The sequence below is a fragment of the Hemicordylus capensis genome, chromosome 1, assembly GCF_027244095.1.
Source record: "Hemicordylus capensis ecotype Gifberg chromosome 1, rHemCap1.1.pri, whole genome shotgun sequence".
Taxonomy (NCBI): domain Eukaryota; kingdom Metazoa; phylum Chordata; class Lepidosauria; order Squamata; family Cordylidae; genus Hemicordylus; species Hemicordylus capensis.
In genome coordinates this window covers 180,935,444-180,955,418 of record NC_069657.1, presented here as the reverse complement: position 1 = coordinate 180,955,418, position 19,975 = coordinate 180,935,444, and the positions used below count along the sequence as shown (strand labels likewise).

At 42.6% G+C, this 19,975-nt stretch overlaps 1 long non-coding RNA gene across 2 annotated transcripts in view; it reads right to left on the bottom strand.

The window, feature by feature from the left end:
* Positions 1-14,127, bottom strand: part of LOC128340320 (uncharacterized) — a 44,152-nt gene extending 30,025 nt beyond the window's left edge. For both annotated transcript variants that reach the window (XR_008313596.1, XR_008313597.1), the window contains exons 1-3: positions 14,030-14,127; positions 12,109-12,191; positions 10,339-10,452 (exon numbers count right to left, since the gene is read on the bottom strand). This is a non-coding gene — a long non-coding RNA (uncharacterized LOC128340320). The remainder of the gene's footprint in view (positions 1-10,338; positions 10,453-12,108; positions 12,192-14,029) is intronic.
* Positions 14,128-19,975: the final 5,848 nt, after the last annotated feature.

The following is a 19,975-nucleotide window of genomic DNA, read 5'->3' as shown; positions in this document are numbered from 1 at the left end:
TTAAGCTTGTCAGGGGCGTAACTATCATAGGGCAAGGGGAGCCAGTTGTCTGGGGGCCCACTGCCTTGGGGGGCCTTCCAGAGACAAGTCACATGACTGACTCCCCCAGCCGCTCACCCGCCTGGGCTTCCTTCAGTTGTATTCATCCTCCAAAATTGATGGGAGTGTTAAGACCTGGAGAAACCAGAACAGCATGTCTTTCTCTAGTACCATTAAATGACTTGCATTGTCCACAATTTACAAAACCTTTTAAAACATAATTTAGGATGAAGTTCTATTGTGGCACATATCTGTGTTATATTACTATGCTTTTTGTTACCACTATTCAGCCTCATTTAAGATTTCTTTACTTCAGGAGCTAAGCTTCAGTTGGGGGGGGGCATTTTAAAATCTTGTCTCTGGGCCCAGTTCAACCTTGCTACGCCCCTGAAGCTTGTGCTGTTAGACACCACCACATTTCTCTATCAAAGCTTGATCTTTGATATTTACCAAGGCACTCTTTTGATTGTGACTTGCACACTATCTATATGATAACACTGTCTGCAGAAAAATCCTCAGTAGTTGGAAATCCTCAGTAGTCAGAAATCAGGCAGCTCCTTCACCCCACTTTGCCAAAGCATCTTTTCCCTAGCATCTCTTAAGCACAAGGCCTTCCAATTTGGATGGAACAACCAAGCAAGAAAACAAGTACCCACACATGTTTTCCTTCTGTGCTTCTTTCCAATTTTGAGGATACCTCCAATATTAACAATGAAGAGCAAAACCTTTTTTTAAAAAACAAAAAACAATTGTTGCCATCCATATATTTCTTCTCTGTGCAAAAATGTTACATTTGCGATATTTCTGTTCCAAAGTATCCCCTCCACCAAATTCTTACTCTGCTGTTATTCTTGCACAGAAGACCATTATAAAAATGAAAACAGATATATATGACTTAAGGATGTACAATGAGTTACAACATGTTCCCAATGTCAAGCAGGTTATAGCTGCACAGAATAGGGATGGATAGTCAAGGGGGAGATTGCATAGCCAGGTGGCTAATTCCACAAAAGCAGGGAATGCTATTGCTTAGATTGTCACCCCAATGGGGAAAGTAATGGTGGCCTTGCCCTACTATTCAGTGTCATGACATCATGTCAGTGCAGAAAAGCAATCCCTTTGAGAAGACCTGTTTGGAGACTCTGTTTTTCAGGTCCTCCTACAGGGACAGAGACTGAAGATGTCCTTCACTGTGGAGGCATCTCTGGTAGAGCATATGTGCATCATCAGGCAGACAGCTGTGATGACAGCAGCAGCAAGAAGAGGGATGGTCATACTGCAGCCACAGTGAGCAGACAGAGTTCTGGAGGACACCAGGGGGTTAAATGACAGCCTTACGCAGGTGGCAGTGGCCTCACTAGTGAACAAAAAGAGCTGTAACCACCCAGCTCTTAACAACCACCTTCACAGCACCACAAGTTTGGTTTCCAAGTGTGGCCACCATTTTGAGGACATCAAGCTTAGTTTTTATTTCCAGGATCAGCAGTAGCTAAGTGGAGAATATGGACAATTGGGCAAACTATGCTTTTTCACAATAACCTCCTCACAGCATATATATTCAGGTGTTTTCCTTTTCTAGACTTTTTTCTTGATTTTCTTTTTAATAACCTGAGATTTCCTTTAGTTTACCGATGAAATTTCATGAAGAATTATGCAGACATTTACGTCTTATTTTTGGCAAAAGAAACTGAGAAGAGCAGACTAGTGTATGGCACTGAAAAGGAAATCATCCTGAGATTATAATTATGGTGAATGACTTGACAAAGTGCCAAGAGACAGATGCGTCTCAACAGAAAAATGACAATGAATACTGTGTATTAATCAGAATGAAGCTCAACCATTTTTAGTACCTCAAAATTCCGTAATGCTGAAAACACCCTAAAATGTTTATGAGCTACAAAGGGAATCGTAGGGAATGTTCCATATGGGAAATACCAGACTCCAGTCTTCCAGTAATATGGAATGTAAATGCAAACTGTTTGCCAGGATTTTCTGCATAGAGTCAAACACAATGAAAACCACCATATGGGTGGAATAAATAAAGTATATTGGGGGAATGTGCCAAGCCAATAATAACAATGGGGGGGGGGGAGAGAGAATGGAACTAAAACTCAAATCATGACTAAAACTGATAAAGGCAGCCAAGCAGACAGGGTAACGATGACACATATTGTATATAAAAAGAGTGTAGGGGAGAAAGGATCATAATCTGAGTCAGTTTATGAGTAAGCACAACCTCTTTTCTCTTTATTGCATGGACAATTCCATTCTTTACAGTGTTGGTGCCAAATAGAGAATTGAGAGCAATCTAACACAAGCTGAAAAATAACGCAAAAGTTACTGTGCTAGACCTGAACAAGCAATTGTCTAAGACCCCATATGTATGATCCAATAAGAAATTATTTCTTTCCCTATATACATATTTGGGCTATGTGGAGGAATGTATTTGGCTTTTGCTTTCATTTGTCACTTGACTTTAGGAGCAGAAGAGGTGTAGGATGGTTTGTTCAGCAAACAGCCTTCCATGCAATCTCTCCCATATATCATTAGGTGCAGATATTGGATGTTTAATTCAATTGCATATATTATATAAAGTTATGGTCCTCCCAACTGCACTGCAATAATTGCAGCTCGAAAAAGTGACGCTATCTTAAAATGAAGCACAGTAACTGGGAATTTGTGGGTTGTCAGTAGAAAAAAAATGCATGACATACTGCCAGTGTTTTGTAGACCAAAGTATACAAAACGTTTATGTATAGAAACTGGATCTTCTCCATTATTCATATTCTTATTTTGATAGAACAATACTTTCTAATATGTTTCTCTGATAATGAAATAAGAAGTTCTGGTACTCTACAAAGTACCAGGGTAAACAGAAGCTCTTGTCGCATCTCTCTCCCCCCCCCCTCTCCACATGTATCCATTGTTTGAGAATCTAAACTAGTCAGAATTTGCAGAGTACATCACAATAAAGGTGAATTTATATATACTTTACTTTTAGTCTCTGAGATGGCGACAGAACGACAGTGCATGCATATTCACTAGCCATCTGCATAACTGGGGTCACGACTGGCTAGTGCACATGTGCAGCGGCCTCCAAAATGGCCACCGCCAGTGCAGAGAGGCCCAGAATGGGCCAAAAATGAGACCGGGGGAGGCCAGTGGGGAGAGGAGGAACTGCCAGAGGACTCCCCACCCCTTGCAGCCATGGCAGTAGCCCCCGGAGGAAGTGAGTGTTGTTGTTGTTTTTAATAACTTTAGAACCCCAGAACCAGCTTGAAGCTGAGCTGGATGGGTCTGTTCAGCAGGGCAGGGTGGGGTGGGGGGAAAGAACATGCCCAGTTCTGTTCAAGTCTAATTCAGACTCGAACCAAACCAGGCAAACCGGTTTTCTGCACACAAGGGTGTGCACAGAATCAACTGGTCCAGTTTGAGTTTGAACTGGACCTGAACCGGACTAAGCCAGTTCAGTCCGGCACCCCCTCAACCCCCCCCGGTTCGGCTTGATCTGGGGTGGGGCCACTATCTATCTATCTATCTATCTATCTATCTATCTATCTATAACTTACCCCCTCCAAGGCAGTTGCTCGAGGTGTGGGGGGGTGTCCTACGGAGGTTCCCCCTCCCCCTGCTGGCCTCCCTTACTGCCCAAACCGGCCCATTCAGCCGGCTCTTCGGCCTGTTTGGGCCTTCTCCCTCTGGCGCGGCAGCCATTTTGGAGGCCACTACACTTGTGCAATTGGTCCCTGTATGGCCTGGATCATGCCAGGCCACACAGAGGGGTGGCATGACTCATGGTATCTCACCTGGACCTCCTTAGAAAAGATGCTGGTTAAGTATGGGGTTTCCCTCCTGAATCAAGCTTCCAGATTTGGACTTTACAATCACGGTACTGACCATGATAACTCACATGGATTCTACCTTTTTAAAGTGCTAACTGTGCCAGTGTCATAGATTACATTTTGGTATCTCTGACATTCCTTTCATGGGATTTTGACATACATAATAAATCAGAGAGTGACCATCTGACCTTGGTCATGACCTTTTCTACATATACTGTACCCCCTGCTGTAACATGCTATAAATTAGAGGACTTTACCCAAGGTAAACATTGAGGTGATTCTCACGATCGCCAAAAAGTGGGCTAAGGGAGCCTAGCCCACTTTCTGGTGACTGTGAGAACCACTGGGAACGCAGGTGGGCCCAGTTGCTCTCAAGCAGCTTAACGGCTTACAGAGCCCTCCCATAAGCCCAGGTTAGCGGAGCGAGCACTCCACTAACCTGGGCTCTACGATTGTGTGTTGCTGTGGTGCAGCTCTGCACCACGGCAACTCACAAGGAGACCTCCAACTGGGAGGCTAAAAAGCAGCCTCCTGGCTCAGGGGTCTCTCCAGCATGCTCTACGCACTCGCACAGAGCATGCTGGAACTTCCGTGATGATTTAAAATAATAATAATAACATGGCCACCGCGCATGCTCAAATGACCTCTGCGAGGCCCTGGGCCATGCCAGGCCTCACAGAGGCCATTTGAGCACGTGCGATGGCAGGCAAAATGGCCACCACGCTGATTTACAGAGGCTCAAACGGACCAACAAGGAAGGCTTTGTGGTCTGCGGCGGTGATCAACATAGCCGGTGGGGGGAGGGGGGACCTTCATGGACACACATACACCCCGCATGGCATTTCGGAAGCCCCCTAAAGGAGCTACAAGTACTAAAAAAAATTATTTAGTTTTTAAAAAAATAATCGTGAAACACCCCCCCGGACTGAACCGAATGGGGGGGGGGAGTTTGATGGGGGCCGTACAGAACTGGCCCGGTCAGGTTCGAGTGCAGCTTACACTCAAACTGAATCGGGCTAGCCGGTTCCATGCACACCCCTACCATTTAACTCTGTGGTTGTCGCCCAGACAATCGTCAGCTGAGGTTAAGTGAACCTTGGCTTAACTCTGGGTTAAAAACTCAGGCTTGGCATGGGGGTAGTGCCAGGATTGGGCTCAATACCGGTGCTTCACACATGCAGCCTAGCGCAGGCTGGGCTGCCCTAGCCTGTGTTAAGCTGCACGTGTGAATATCCTTCTAGTGTCTACCAACACAGTACAATTTTTGCTGCAATTTTTGCTGCTACAAGTTTCTTCTTGTAGTTTTACCCTACTGATCATATCATTCTGACTCAAAGTAGACTTCATTTCCATACAATATCACAGCACCACCTGGGACTGATGAGCCAACTCTTTTTCTCATTAATCTGCTCTGAAAGTGGCTGTGTCAGGAGGAGGAACACTCAACACACCAAGTCAAGTCGATGGACTGTGTGCTTCTGTCTATTTAACAAGGTCATTGGTGAACAATGTGACAGATCCTCTACCAGTGCTCCAAAGAGTAGCTGAGCAGACCAGTGGGGGAGTGGTTGAAGACTTAAGAATAGTCTGTAGTGATGTAAACAGCCTTACTTTTGACAATGTATTCTTTTTTTTTAGTTCTAACTGTTACAATGATCTCAAAGCACCTTTATCACAACTTTACACCACCACAGCATTAAACGAGTGAGAGAAGGGCAAGGTCACTGTGACTTCTGCTGTGATTAGATATAAAGGGACATTAGCATCCCATCCATCAATCTCTTGGGAAGAGAGCTGGTCTTGTGGTAGCAAGCATGACTTGTCCCCTTAAGCTAAGCAGGATCCGCCCTGGTTTCATACGAAAGGGAGACTAGAAGTGTGAGCACTGTAAGATATTCCCCTTAGAGGATGGAGCCGCTCTGGGAAGCGCATCTAGGCTCCAAATTCCTTCCCTGTCTTCTCCAGGATAGGGCTGAGAGAAATTCCTGCCTGCAACCTTGGAGAAGCCGCTGCCAGTCTGTGTAGACAATACTGAGCGAGATGGACCTATGGTCTCTGACTCAGTATATAGCAGCTTCCTATGTTCCTATGTTCCTGTCCTAAAAGGGTACTTTGTATGATACCACTTAAGTTTCCATGGAGCAGTTGCCCTGTAACACCAGCAAGTAGACAGATGCTTAATGCCCCTGACCCCATATAGCAGGACTTCCCAACCTTGAGAACTGTATTCCAGATGCTGTTGGAATACAGCTACCATCACCCCCTAACAAAGTAGATGATGGGGTCTGTAGTCCAACAACATCTGGGGACCCAAGGCTGAGAACCCCAGATTTATAGTAATAGGAGAATCCTCCTCACATCAAGATGCTTAGTATTTATGAGTTTTGTCTGAAGAAGTTGAAGGAAAAAGCTCACCTGTTTCCAAAAGTTTTCTCCCATCTATTATTTCTTGTTTACACAGTCAGACAGGTGTTATTGACTGGTTTGTTTTATTTATTATTATTATTATTTTACACAGTCAGACAGGTGTTATCGACTGGTTTGTTTTATCCAGACATCGAGTCCTTCCCAAGGACCTGGGATGCCAGAATTTTATTGTCAATGTTGTTGCTGTTGTTATAGATATCGTCGCAGAATATAGGCTGTTCCCAGTAAAGCTGCTTTTTGTAATTGGCTGGTGGTGATTTCTGTGGCCCCTATGGTGTTGAGGTGCTCTTCAAGGTCTTTTGGAACTGCACCCAGGGCGCCAATTACCACTGGGATTATTATTATTATTTCTTGTTTACACAGTCAGACAGGTGTTATTGACTGGTTTGTTTTATCCAGACATCGAGTCCTTCCCAAGGACCTGGGATGGCTGAATTTTATTGTCAATTGTTATAGATATCGTCGCATAATATAGGCTGTTGTTATTATTATTATTCTTTCTATACCGCCCTTCCAAAAATGGCTCAGGGCGGTTTACACAGAGAAATAATATATAAATAAGATGGATCCCTGTCCCCAAAGGGCTCACAATCTAAAAAGAAACATAAGACAGACACTAGCAACAGTCACTGGAGGTTCTGTGCTGGGGGTGGATAGGGCCAGTTACTCTACCCCTGCTAAATAAAGAGAATCGCCACATTAAAAGGTGCCTCTTTGCCAAGTTAGCAGGGGTGTATATTGGCATATACACACTAATGGCACCATGTTGACCCACAGGAATTGTAGTTCTCAGAACCAAACATTGCTGAGAGCTGTTTGTAAATTCAGTCTCTGGGTGAAATGAAGCTCCGTGGTAACACCAGCATTACTAGCTTGAAAAATTCATATTCTAGCTGCTGAAATCTCCTTCTCTTTGTTCCAGGAGCCAATCAGGGCACTTGTAATGCACAATGAAGAGGAGTGTCTCACAACCGCTTAGGCAATGCCCAGCTGCCTGCTCACCCCTTCACTATGTGCACAGCATTGCAAGAAGACGCACGTATTAAAACAAAAGCCAATTTAGAAGTCTTGGGGGAAAGTGTGGGTTGCTGTTGTTGTTTCAACTGATCACAGAAGAAGCTTGTAATTAGTGGTTCAAATATTATTTGAGTGGAGGCAGGACGGGTTACACATCACTAATGAGGTCAAATGACTCAATTCTTGGCATACATGGCTTGCAGTATCTTTGTAGAATGTAAATATTTTACACTGAAATTGCACTAATTCTATATTTGCATTTGTCTGCTGTTGTCTTTTGAAAATAGGGTTTCAGGTTGGAATTTACTATTGTGACACTTCAAAACAGCTTAGATCTAATCTTGTTATACTCATAAACTCAGTTCTCTGTCCTTTGGCAGGACCACATCTTTGTGCTGTGAGCAAGAAAGGAAAATCAGGTGAGGTGGGGTGGATGCAGGACAAAAGCACAGACCGCACAGACTCAGGCCTTCTCAAATTGTGGGCAGTACCACCTGCTTCGAAGGCTCTGCCTCTCAACTAGCCACCCTGGGTGTTGGTTGGCTAAGCAGCATGGCAACTAGCAGAAGGAATGTAAATAATTGATTATTTTAAAGCATATCACTCAACTGCTAATGTCAGGAGCCCCAAGGGACGTGACATTATGTCTGAGCAATCTCTCATTTTAAACATGAGAGCTGCACCATTGTGGTAGGGTTGCCAACTAGGGAACTTCGTAGAGGACATGCGACTATTTTGGGGACCAAACAACTTTTTTTTTTTTTGCCATAGGAGGAATAAAGTCTATTCTGGGGACCAAATGCCTTTTCTGGCATGTGTTGTGGTGTCCAAAGTTCTGGGGAGCAGTTGCAACATTTGGTTTGCTCAGAACTCTTTGCTCTCATGAGCAGCTTCTCTTCCTCTGTCTCCTTCCCCTTCCGACTGACCATCCATCCAATGGAGAAGCCAGAGGGGAAGTTTTGCTTCAGTGGCAGGTTGCAGAGCTAAGTGATTCAGGAGCTCAGATAGGTGGGTCCAGCAGGTGCAGCTTGCTTCCTTCATGTGGTGGTGGCGGCAGCAGTGAGAAGTTAGCAGTTAGTTAACTAACTTTTCTCAGTTAGCAGTTACCTCTACTAACAGAGCAGTTACCTCTGCTAACAGAGTTTTTAAAAAGCACCTTTTAAAGTGGTGAATCTCTTCTATTTATCATGGGGAGAGCAACAGGCCCTATCCAACCCCAGCACAGCATTCCTTTAATGTTTGATGCTGGTGTTACCTTCTGTTTCTTTTTAGGTCATGAGCACTTTGGGGACAGGGGAGCTTCTTATTATTTATTTTTCTTTGAAAACCACTGTGAAAACCACTGCTCTTATGTTCTTATGTAGAGACATAAGAACATAAGAGCAGCCCTACTGGATCATTCCCAAAGCCTATCCAGTCCAACATCCTGTTTCACACAGAGGCCCACCAGAAGCCTCTGAGAAGCCCACAGGCAAGTCCACATGCCCTCTCTCTTGCTGTTGCTCCCCTGCAACTGTGGGAGCAACAGCATTTAGAGGCATCTTGCCTCTGTGGCTGGAAGTGGCCTATAGCCACCAGACAATTAGCCATTTATAGACTTGTCCTCTATGAATTGGTCAAGCCCCTTTCAAAGCCATCCAAGCTAGTGGCCATCACCACATCCCATATCCCGTGGCAGATAATTCCACAGATTAATTATGTGCTGTGTGAAAAAGTACTTCTTTTTGTTAGTCTTAATTTTCCGGGCCTACAGTTTCATGGGATGATCTCTGGTTCTAATGCTGTGAGAGAAGGAAAACGTTTTCTCTCTGTCCACTCTCTCTACTCCATGCATAATTGTATACATCTCTATTATGTCTCCCCATAGTCACCTCTCTTCCAAACTAAAAAGCCCCAGAAGTAGACAAATTCTGTCATTTTATAAGCCATGCTGTCTCCCTGCTGAAATAAGAGCATCTCCTTCTCTGTTTGTTTTCAGGAAGACCCTCAAGACTCTCCTGTTCTTGCAAGCTTTTAATTAGGATTTTAATAATTTGTTTTAATAACTGTTTTATACTATTGTTTTCATTGTGTCTTGTGCATTTTAATTTGTGTTGATTTTTAAATATATTAAATTTGTACACTGCCTAGATCTTATTTGTTTATTGTTTTTCCATGTAAACTGCCCTGAGCCATTTTTGGAAGGGTGGTATAGAAATCAATCAATCAATCAATCAATCAAACAAACAAACAAATAAACAAAATAGAGATGTGCATATCAGGTGGTATAAACAAACAAACAAACTTAAGTGTGGAAAGCATGGTGGGGGCTGAGGCTTTTGAGTATGTCAGTGACAGGGTGGGGCTTTTGGGCATTATCTCAGGATGCTGAATGTGAGTACCAAGTCCCCTTTTTTGGTAACGTCTGAAAAAGGCATATAACTATTGGTTAACTGTTTAATTGTTTAACCCTTGCCAGTTGTCATGGAGTATTTCTGTACCTTTAGAGGCTCAAAACATTAATTGTTGGTTCTTAATTCTACAATGTTGTCCATTTAGGACATTGTCAGTGACATCCCAGGAAACCAAACCTCAAAGAGCAGGTTATTACCATAAATGGTTTTGCCTCCATTAAAAAAAAAATACTGCTGGGGTACAAGCATGCCCCATTAGGTGTACAGACATTCCCCTGAGTTAGTTGACTTGCAAAACACCCACTATCTAAGTGAAAAATAGTCTTCTAGGACTTGGTTTGCCTCTGAAAGTTTTGTTTTGTTAACTTATAGGTCAGGGTGCATTCAGAGTTCACCATAATGGCAAATTTGCAAAAACAAGTTCCACATTTGTACCTCTTGGCACCTAGCAATGACTGCCCCTGGTGTCATTATGTTTTGTAAGAGACCTATTGGTCAGGGTGCATTCAAAGTTCACCATATTGACAACTTTGGAACAATCTCACTTAGCACCTCTTAACACCTAACAATGTTATCTGACCCCTGTGTCACCTTTGGACATAGGAAAAAGTCATTATTACCTGTTCTCAAGAGGAAGGGCCCTCATCTTGACCTTGGCATTCTTGCTAAGTCATTGCACTTTTGTCAGCCCATCATCGTTGTCTATATATATGGGTTCCATTGCCCCTTTCCTACTAGCAAGGACAGAAAAGCAAGTAAGTGTGAAGATCAAGCAAGAGGAGGAGGAGGCGTGCAAAGCATAATGGATTTTATTATTATTATTATTACATTTATTTCCTGCTCTTTCTCCAAGGAGCCCAGAGCAGTGTACTACATACTTTTCTCTTTCACAACAACCCTGTGAAGTAGGTTAGGCTGAGAGAGAAGTGACTGGCCCAGAGTCACCCAGCTAGTTTCATGGCTGAATGGGGATTTGAACTCAGGTCTCCCCGGTCCTAGTCCAGCACTCTAACCACTACACCACGCTGGCGCTCCTTCAATGATGGAATTCAATGATGGATTGAATGGATGCTCCTTCAACAGAAAATACTTCTGTGTACCTCTCCACCATGGATGTCAAGGCTGGCCAATGTGGGGTAGAGAGTTACCCCATAACAATAACAACATTTGCATTCGCATGACATCCAGTGCAGGTTAACATTTTACATTCCTAAGCAGCTGTAGAAACTCCAGTTCTGAGTGCGCACCTGGGGATTAATTGTGACTTTGCTCCTGAGAAGTCAGTGTGAATTTTGACATTTACTATTGGTGACACATTGAAATTGCTTCGTTCTAACCATATTACATTTGCAATGATTCTACATACTTAACTCAGAGCAGCTTTTGCTGAGTTTGCTCTTAAAGCATTAAAAAAATCATTGTCTCATTACATACCACGGAACAAGTAGTTACAGCATGCTGATTATTAACTGACAAACTTACGCACTCTAGAAATGTGGTTCCTAAATCTTGTGCAGCACAGTATATGCAAAACATCCCAAAAGGAACTATGATCCTCATTATCAGATGAATATGTATTTGACTGTAGTTAACACATTACTGTGTTTCCTTCAAGTTTTACATAATATAGTTTGATGCCATAAAACCTACTGTGTGTAGAGAAACATGGCACCTTTCATTTGTCTTCTAGTTAAGAATGTATTATAAATAGCTGATAATCTTTCAGTCTTGCTAATAAAGTCTGTGTTTTGTTCCTGTATGTTCTTGGAGCCTCAATCCTATTATAATTAATTAGCAGTGATTATGTGTTGTTCTTTTTATCATTTTGATTTCATAGCTGCAGTCATAAGAGACGGCTGATATAACTTAGTCAACACTCTTAAGTTTCATGCCAAAGTAGATCAAATCGTCTATGGCAGGGATACACATACATTCACACTTAACCGTATCTTTTTTTCATTTTGGTTGAAAAGCAACTGGGGAAGGCTGTGATTCTGAATGGAAAACAGATTTGTCAAAAAGCGGTATATACATATTTGTCATCTTCGTAGTAGAAGTAGTAGATAAAGCAGCCTTACCTCAACCATTTCTTCACTCAGACTAACAGCATTGGGATCTGTGAACCACGCAGTCAAAGACTGGTAATGTCTAATTCACCCTACAGAGTGCAACCAGTATACACTCTCCAAAGTTTGCTCAGGGAATTTTATAGCACACACAATAATCTATAAGTAGGTTTATACAGTACCTCACATAGAGCCCCTGGGCTTAACTTACATTGGACTGACTTGCCACCCTTATATCTCATACTTAACTTTTTCTAACACTTAACATTCAACAGCTTTGTGACAGGCAAAAATCCAACAGGTGATATTTTTTCAGTTACTTACTCATTATGATGGGAAAGCATGTAGTGCTTGATTTTCTGCCTGTTATGCAGCTCTTATGAGGCAGCAGAGCTCATCAGCGGGGGCTGGTGAGGAGGGAGAGAATAAAACAGAAATAAAAGTTGAATACTCTGTAGGTGTATTGATGTCTTCATGTCAGTCTGAAGAATATGGTATTGTAAGCTCTATCATGGCTTGAAGAATTTCAGCCTATGCTTTAAGTAACAGTTTTTATACAAAACCTCCATACATTTTGTTCCTGTATTGGTGAAAGTAAGATTGAGGAAGAATGATTTTGCTGCATTTCTGTAGTCTGTTCAAGTTTATTTCCCAACATTTAAATGTGTTGCTTCTTTGCCACTCAGCAATAATAAATGATCTCCGCCATTTTTGATTCAGGTGAAATAAATATTTTTTACATTACTTTTAAGTCTTATGAAGTATTCTCTCACCTTTATAGGTGTGATTCTTGCCAGCAGGTAGAAATGCATTTTATTATGTTTTCTATTTGTTATGTAGTTGCTCTTTACAGCTGCTGTCTCTCTCTCTCTCACACACACATGCACACATTTCTATCTACTAAAATAATAACAGCCCAGAGTGCAATGAAAATAAAATTTCATACACATATTGCAGAAATCAATTTGTTACTCTCAGGAATGCTGATCCCCCGCCAGAGAACCAGTGGAGGCTTGCTGACATGAAGAGGTTAATACTTACTAAAAATTTTGGGAATAACTGGTTAAAGCCTAAAATGAACAAGCATAGTTAACCAACTGTAGTGTCAACAGGCTTAGTACTCAGAAATGTCATTTTCCTGTAAAGGTCAAGTGTGCCGTCAAGTCGATTTCGACTCCTGGCGCCCACAGAGTCCTGTGGTGTTCTTTGGTTTACCATTGCCTCCTCCCGCGTAGTATGAGATGATGCCTTTCAGCATCTTTCTGTATCGCTGCTGCCTGATATAGTACCAGCAGGGATTTGAACCGGCAACCTTCTGCTTGTTAGTCAAGCATTTCCCTGCTACGCCTCTAATTGGTATTGGGCCAGAAATTAGTTTGCAGCACAAGAGTTGTTCTTCCTCATTACCATTTCAGAAAACAAAAGCTCTGGGTTTATCACCAGCATTAAATGAACTTCCAAAGGCTGAGGGAAATCTTTGAAAATAAAGCCACTACAAATCATGTGGCTGAGACTTATGAGCCTAAGAATCAAGTTGAGCACTTTTAAGACAGATGAGGAAAAAATGGTACAACATCCAAGAAAGATATTTTGCATGGAGTGTTTGGGTTTTCCCCCCTTTTTCCTTTTTCTTGAGCTGAATTTTGTGCAATGTGTGCACTAGAAATGAAACAAGGAGATTAAAGTCCTGTTTGTCATGGACAGAGATTTCTGAAATGCTTATCAGCCCTTCGCAGCTGAACGCAGCTCAGATTAAAAATGATCTGACAGAAAATGGGCTGACTGCAAAAGTGGGGCTTTACATCCAAGCTAATTACAAAGTGCATATTAAACACAAGGCCTGTGAGGAGAGCAGCTGCAAAGGTCTTTATCTATATTAAGAGACTGCCCACCTACATAATAAGAGTAATTATGAAGGAGATTTTTAAAAGGAAATTACATATAAAGGCACATTGCATATTTCTCTAATTTAATGGATGTGTTTAACAGCTTGTGTTAAGGTGCCACTTTCTTTATTCCATGGGACAGGTGCTCTTGCAGTTTTACAAAAGCGAATGTGGTTTGCTAGGCAAAACCAATCATTTATTCATTTTCTTTTAAAAAGGGAAACTGACTTCTCTGGGGATGGAAATTCTAATTGAATCCAGGTGTGGCACCACTGCCAAATCTATACTATCGCATTACAATACAATGATTATACATGCTTCAGATTCAAAGAGCAAGCATATGTAGGGTCAATCTATACCTGACTTGGCATGAGGGAGTAGAAATCTGGATTATACCACTTCTGATAGCTGGTGGGAGAATTTTTGAATGCTCCTTTCACGTAAAAATGTCCATGCCTAACGTACATAAGGGAAAATATTACGTTAACCATTTTTTACTGATTTACAGTATTAGTTTATACCACACATGGTACCTTTTATGCAAGGGCATGTTCAAAAATAGGACACCTCCCTCCTTCCAACATTTTCATTCCTGATGTCTTATAGGGATGTGCACAAACCTGTTTGGCGTTCTATTCTTAGAGCGTCAAACAGGTTCAGAAGCCCACATTTGAACTGGTTCGAACGTGGGGCCAGGGGTAGCTTTAAGGACGGGGAAGGGTGCACTTAACACCCCACCTCTCCTGTGCATCCCCGTCTGGTGCTGTGTGGATAAACAGTCCAGTGGGATGGCAGCGTAACTCCTTGTCACCCCATTGTTTTACTGACCAGAAGTGACCGGAAGTGCCATGCAGTGCATGCATCGTGGGCAGGCAAGTGCATGTCGCACGCACTGCACTTCCGGTCACTTCTGGTCAGTATAACAATGGGGTGGCAAGGAGATAGGCTACTGCTCCACCGGACTATTTATTCACAGTGCGCTGGAGGGGGAAGTGCACCCTCCCCTGTACTTAAAGCCACACCCACCCCACCATCAGCTCAAAGGGATCCAGTTTTGTGCACAACCCAAGAAAGTCTTTTAAAGATTTGTAAGTTGCACCTCCTCTGAGAGAGCTGGTATTCTTTAATACCTGTAATATGGGAGTTCTGTATGCCATCTTCCTAACTCCTGGGATCCCAAGTGATGGCAGAAGCTAGGCGTGTGCTCCTCTATGAATCAGACCCTCTTTCTCCTGGTTATCCATGTAGTGATACCCTACCATCTGGATTATACCATCTGAATGTATTCTATGTGGGGCCGCCCACATCTGAATGTATTCTATGTGGGGCCGCCTTTCCAGGAACTTCAGCAGTCAGCACATAACATTAGGAACATCTTGCCCCTATTCTGGCATAGTAGTTATCTGTTCCTTCTCGGTCACTGAAATCTTCTAGTACTGCTTTGTGCTATTTGTGAGAATATAGAACAGGGGACTATTTTTTTCTAGTAGCAGTAGTAGTAGTAGCAGTACTACTAGTCACACCCACTCTTTCTGTAGGTTCACTTTGCCTCTATTCTGGACAGTTTCTGCCAGTAGGTAAACATTTTCTTTCTTTCATAAAGCCTCTTTTTAAGCAACTGTAAAGTCACACTTGATGTAAACTTTACATCACACTTGATGTAAAGTCACACTTGATGTTTTAGATGTCTGAGGGAATGCTTCTCTGAGGGAGGGCAGGATGCCTCCTTGTCCTAAGGAGGCAATAATTAGACCTCTTCTAAAGAAGCCTGCATTAGATCCCTCGGAGTTGAGCAATTACAGGCATATTTCCAACCTCCCATGGCTGGGCAAGGTAATTGAGAGGATGGTGGCCTCTCAGCTCCAGGTGGTCTTGGAGGAAACTGATTATCTAGATCCATTTCAAACTGGTTTTCGGGTGGGCTATGTTGTGGAGACTGCCTTCGTTGGCTTGATGGATGATCTCCAATCAGCAATTGACAGAGGAAGTGTGATTCTGTTGGTCCTCTTGGATCTCTCGGCAGCTTTCGATACTATTGACCATAGTATCCTCCTGGAACGTCTGGGGGTGTTGGGGGTGGGAGGCACTGTTTTACAGTGGTTCCGCTCCTACCTCTTGGATAGATTCCAGATGGTGTCGATTGGAGACTGTTGCTCTTCAAAATCTGAGCTTTATGGTGTCTGTCAAGGCTCCGTACTTTCTCCAATGCTTTTTAACATCTACATGAAACCTCTGGGAGAGATCATCAGGGGATTTGGAGCTGGGTGTTACCAGTATGCTGATGACACCCAGTTCTACTTCTCCATGTCAACTTCTTCAGGAGCTGGCATATCCTCCCTAAATGCCTGTCTGGAAGCAGTAATGGGCTGGATGAGGGAGAATAAACTGAAGCGGAATCCAGATAAGACGGAGGTACTTATTGTGCGGGGTCAGAACTCTAGAGACTATTTTGATTTGCCTGTTCTAGATGGGGTCACACTTCCCCAAAAGGAACAGGTTCACAGTCTGGGAGTACTTCTGGATTCACACCTCTCCTTGGTTTCTCAGATTGAGGCGGTGACCAAGGGTCCTTTCTATCAGCTCTGGCTGATACGCCAGCTGCACCCGTTTCTCGAGATCAATGACCTCAAAACAGTGGTACATCTGCTGGTAACCTCCAGACTTGACTTTTGTAATGCGCTCTACGTAGGGCTGCCTTTGTATGTAGTCCAGAAACTTCAGTTGGTTCAGAACGCGGCAGGCAGGTTGGTCTCTGGGTCATCTCGGAGAGACCATGTTACTCCTTTACTGATGGAGTTACACTGGCTGCCAATAGGTTTCTGGACAAAATACAAAGTGCTAGTAATAACTTACAAAGCCCTAAACGGCTTAGGCCCTGGGTACCTAAGAGAGCATCTTCTTCGTTATCAGCCCCACCGCCCATTGAGGTCATCTGAGGAGGTCCGTCTCCAGTTACCGCCAACTCGTTTGGTGGCTACAAAGAGACGTGCCTTCTCGGTTGCTGCCCTGAGATTGTGGAATGCGCTTCCTGCTGAGATACGATCCTCCCCATCTCTGGCAATTTTCAAAAAACACCTGAAAACCCTTCTTTTCACCCAAGCTTTCTCTGCTTTCTAAATTGTGGGGTTTTTAATTTCTGGTTTATTTTAAAATTCAAAACCCGATTTGGGGGTTTTTAATCACTGTAATTTTGTAATTGTTGTTTTAAAATGTTTTTAAATTGTTAATTGTTATATGTTTTTTAATTTGTTTAAGTTCTTTACTGTTTTAGTGGTGTGTTTTAATTGTAAACCACCCTGAGCCATTTTGGAAGGGTTTTATAAATCAAATCAAATCAAATCAATCAATCAATCAATGTCAAGCCACAGTGCATTTAATGAGATTAACTCCTACATACGGATGCATAGGATAGCAGTCTTAGTGGTTTAGTGCTATGTATTTTGCCAGTTATTTGTGTAGTGTTTATTTTTAAAAATAATTTAGTTGTTGGCTTTAATATATTATAAGGCATCTGGAATACATTCAATAGAAATCTGATGTCCATTTTATTTAGGATGGATTTAGTAGCTAGTGCTAAGACTTCAAACATTCATTTTAATTCAACAAGGTGATGTGTCTAAATGCACCTTTCTGGTTTCTTGTCAGGGCTCTTTTTATAAGAGTAACCAGACACAGGAGAAAAATTTCTAAGGCTTTATTATTTTGCTCTGCTGCAGACAGAGGGTGCCAACTGGTTCTCACCAAGCTGAGACCCTGAGTTACAATTTGCATAAGTTTTTATACCTTTTATTATACAGTTTACACAGTTTACACAAACATTGGTTACACAACAATAATTAAACAGGTTATACCTTATCAGCATGAATCACAGACTTCTGTCTCCTAACTAAGACATCACTTAATCATTACAAGACTCTGAGTTTCTGTTAAGTTAAACACATGTACCTAAACACGTACACAATCTTCACCTTTTGTGGATTCAAATAAATCCAAGGTAGTAAATAGACAAAAGTTGCTGCTGAATCTGGAGAGACACCTGATATGATCATAGATCCAGCCTGCTAATTGTCCAGGTTTATGCCCTCCAAATTTAGCCTTATATGGCCATGACCTCCTTCTCTAGCTAAGCTGGTATTTTTGGTTCCTCTCCCCATCTCCCATCAGATCCTCCTCTACCAAAAGAGAGAGGAGGCTTTTGGACAGAAACATTACTAGACACTGGCAATATCAATACCATGCAAATTCAGTTTCTGAATTATGAAGAATTAGAAGGATTATAATGAAATCTACAAGCTACACCAATTTCAGCCTCTGCCACTGGCCCTTATGAGCCACACCCACAGCCATGTTCCTACAGGGTGCTGTAATATATATATATATATATATATATATATATATATATATATATATACACACACACACACACAGTGGTCCCTCGACTTACGAACTACTCGAAATAAGTATTTTTTGAGTTACAAACAGCAGTTTTAGATCCGGTTTTAGATGTGTTTTTTTCGACTTACAAATTTTTAGATGGGGTTTCCTCGACTTACGAATTTTACATGCGGTTTCCTTGACTTGCCTGCCTGTTTATTCTTGAAAAGAAATGTTCCTGTGCAGTTTGCAAGCCTTACTGGGGGTCTGGGTCTTTTTTCTAGGCTCCGGAACGCATTAATCCGTTCCCAATGCATTCCTATGGGAAACCGCTTTTTGACTTACGAACTTTTCGACTTACAAATGTGCATTTGGAACAGATTAATTTCGTAAGTAGAGGGACCACTGTATATATATATATATATATGAATTTCCCTCCTGAAACTTCAGTGATGATTGCAATGTGACAGAGATAACATACACAGCTCTTTGGTCTTGCTCTGGACGAATTTGTCTTCTCCTTCCCCCTCCATTAATCTCACATAGGAAAATTCAGCTCTCATGTCCTCCATGTGAGACCCTCAAAGAGCAAAGTAGCTAGCTAGACAAAAAAATATTTGTGAAAGTGGCACTCCCAAGCAGGGCCTCTCCCAAGCAGGGCCTCCAGCCCAAAGAAACAGAATCCAACCCTCTGTTTGGTTCCTGTTGCTCCTTGGAGTTGGACTCTCCCCTATGCCACTTTCTCCTGCTCCTTTCCCTGTGGCAATTCAATAATAGGCTGACCTTGAAAAGAGGATTCATATTGGATCTCGGCATTACTCAAGATACCAAGCAAGTTCTACAAGAGTTAGTGAGGAAAGTTCACTCAGCCAGGTAGATACAGCAGCTGGTACCTTCATATGTGGCTGAACACTCTGATTGACAGGAAGGAATCACTGAAGAAATCAAGTGTAGTGGGGAAAGAAAGGTGCAGCCAGCCAGCCAGCTAGCTAGCTAAAGAGAGATCCTTCTTGCTGAGGGACATGTATGTTGGAATTCTGGTCGACTGTGAGGAAACGAATGAGTGCAAACCTGGAGACCCTTCTCATTAAGGCATACAGCATTACATTAGCATGATTGTGTGAACCCACCAAGGTGGAAATCTCAGATTCATCCTGGGCTATAAACCATCTTGAGGGGTTCAGATAATCACACTAATGCGTGTAAAACTTAGATTCAAATGATGGTGTGAACCAGGCCATATCATAACTGGAATCAGGAGCAGCCCAAGACATTGGTGTATGTGAGGAAAGGTGCCAAATACCACCTCCTGTCCCTCCATCTCTTTTTGTTCACAGCTGCTGCAACAACTTCCTTCAGCACATATGCAAACACCCATGTTCACTTTCTCTGTCTCCTTCTCCATAGTAGTGATACTTGCCATTGCTGTTGCCTGGCACAGCAAATACCCTCATATCTCCCACGTGCACTGCTGAATGTATGAAAAGTCGAAGGAAGCCAAAAAGAAAGTGAAATTAAGTATAGAGTATAGAAATGAAGTATAGAAATGAAGTATCTCTTATACTCTATGGCAGGGATTCCCAACCTATCATAGTCCAAATGTTGATGAACTACGACTCCCATCATTCCCATGTGGGGTACCACAGGTTGGGAACTCCTGCTCTATGGAATGAACAGGAAAGTACTGGAAGCTGTATAGAGTGCTTCCAGTATTCTACTGGCTTTGCATCATCACCATCTTTTTTTCTTTGCTGCTTCCTTTTTTTTAACTACTAGCCCAGGAAGGGAGGCAGGAAGATACATGCTGTGAGGAGGGGTGGCAAAGGATTGTCTCAGGGCAGATCTTTGTGGAACAGAGCAGGCGTGTAACAATGATAGGGCAAGGGGAGACAGTTGTCTGGGGGCCCCACTGCCTGGAGGGACACCCCAGA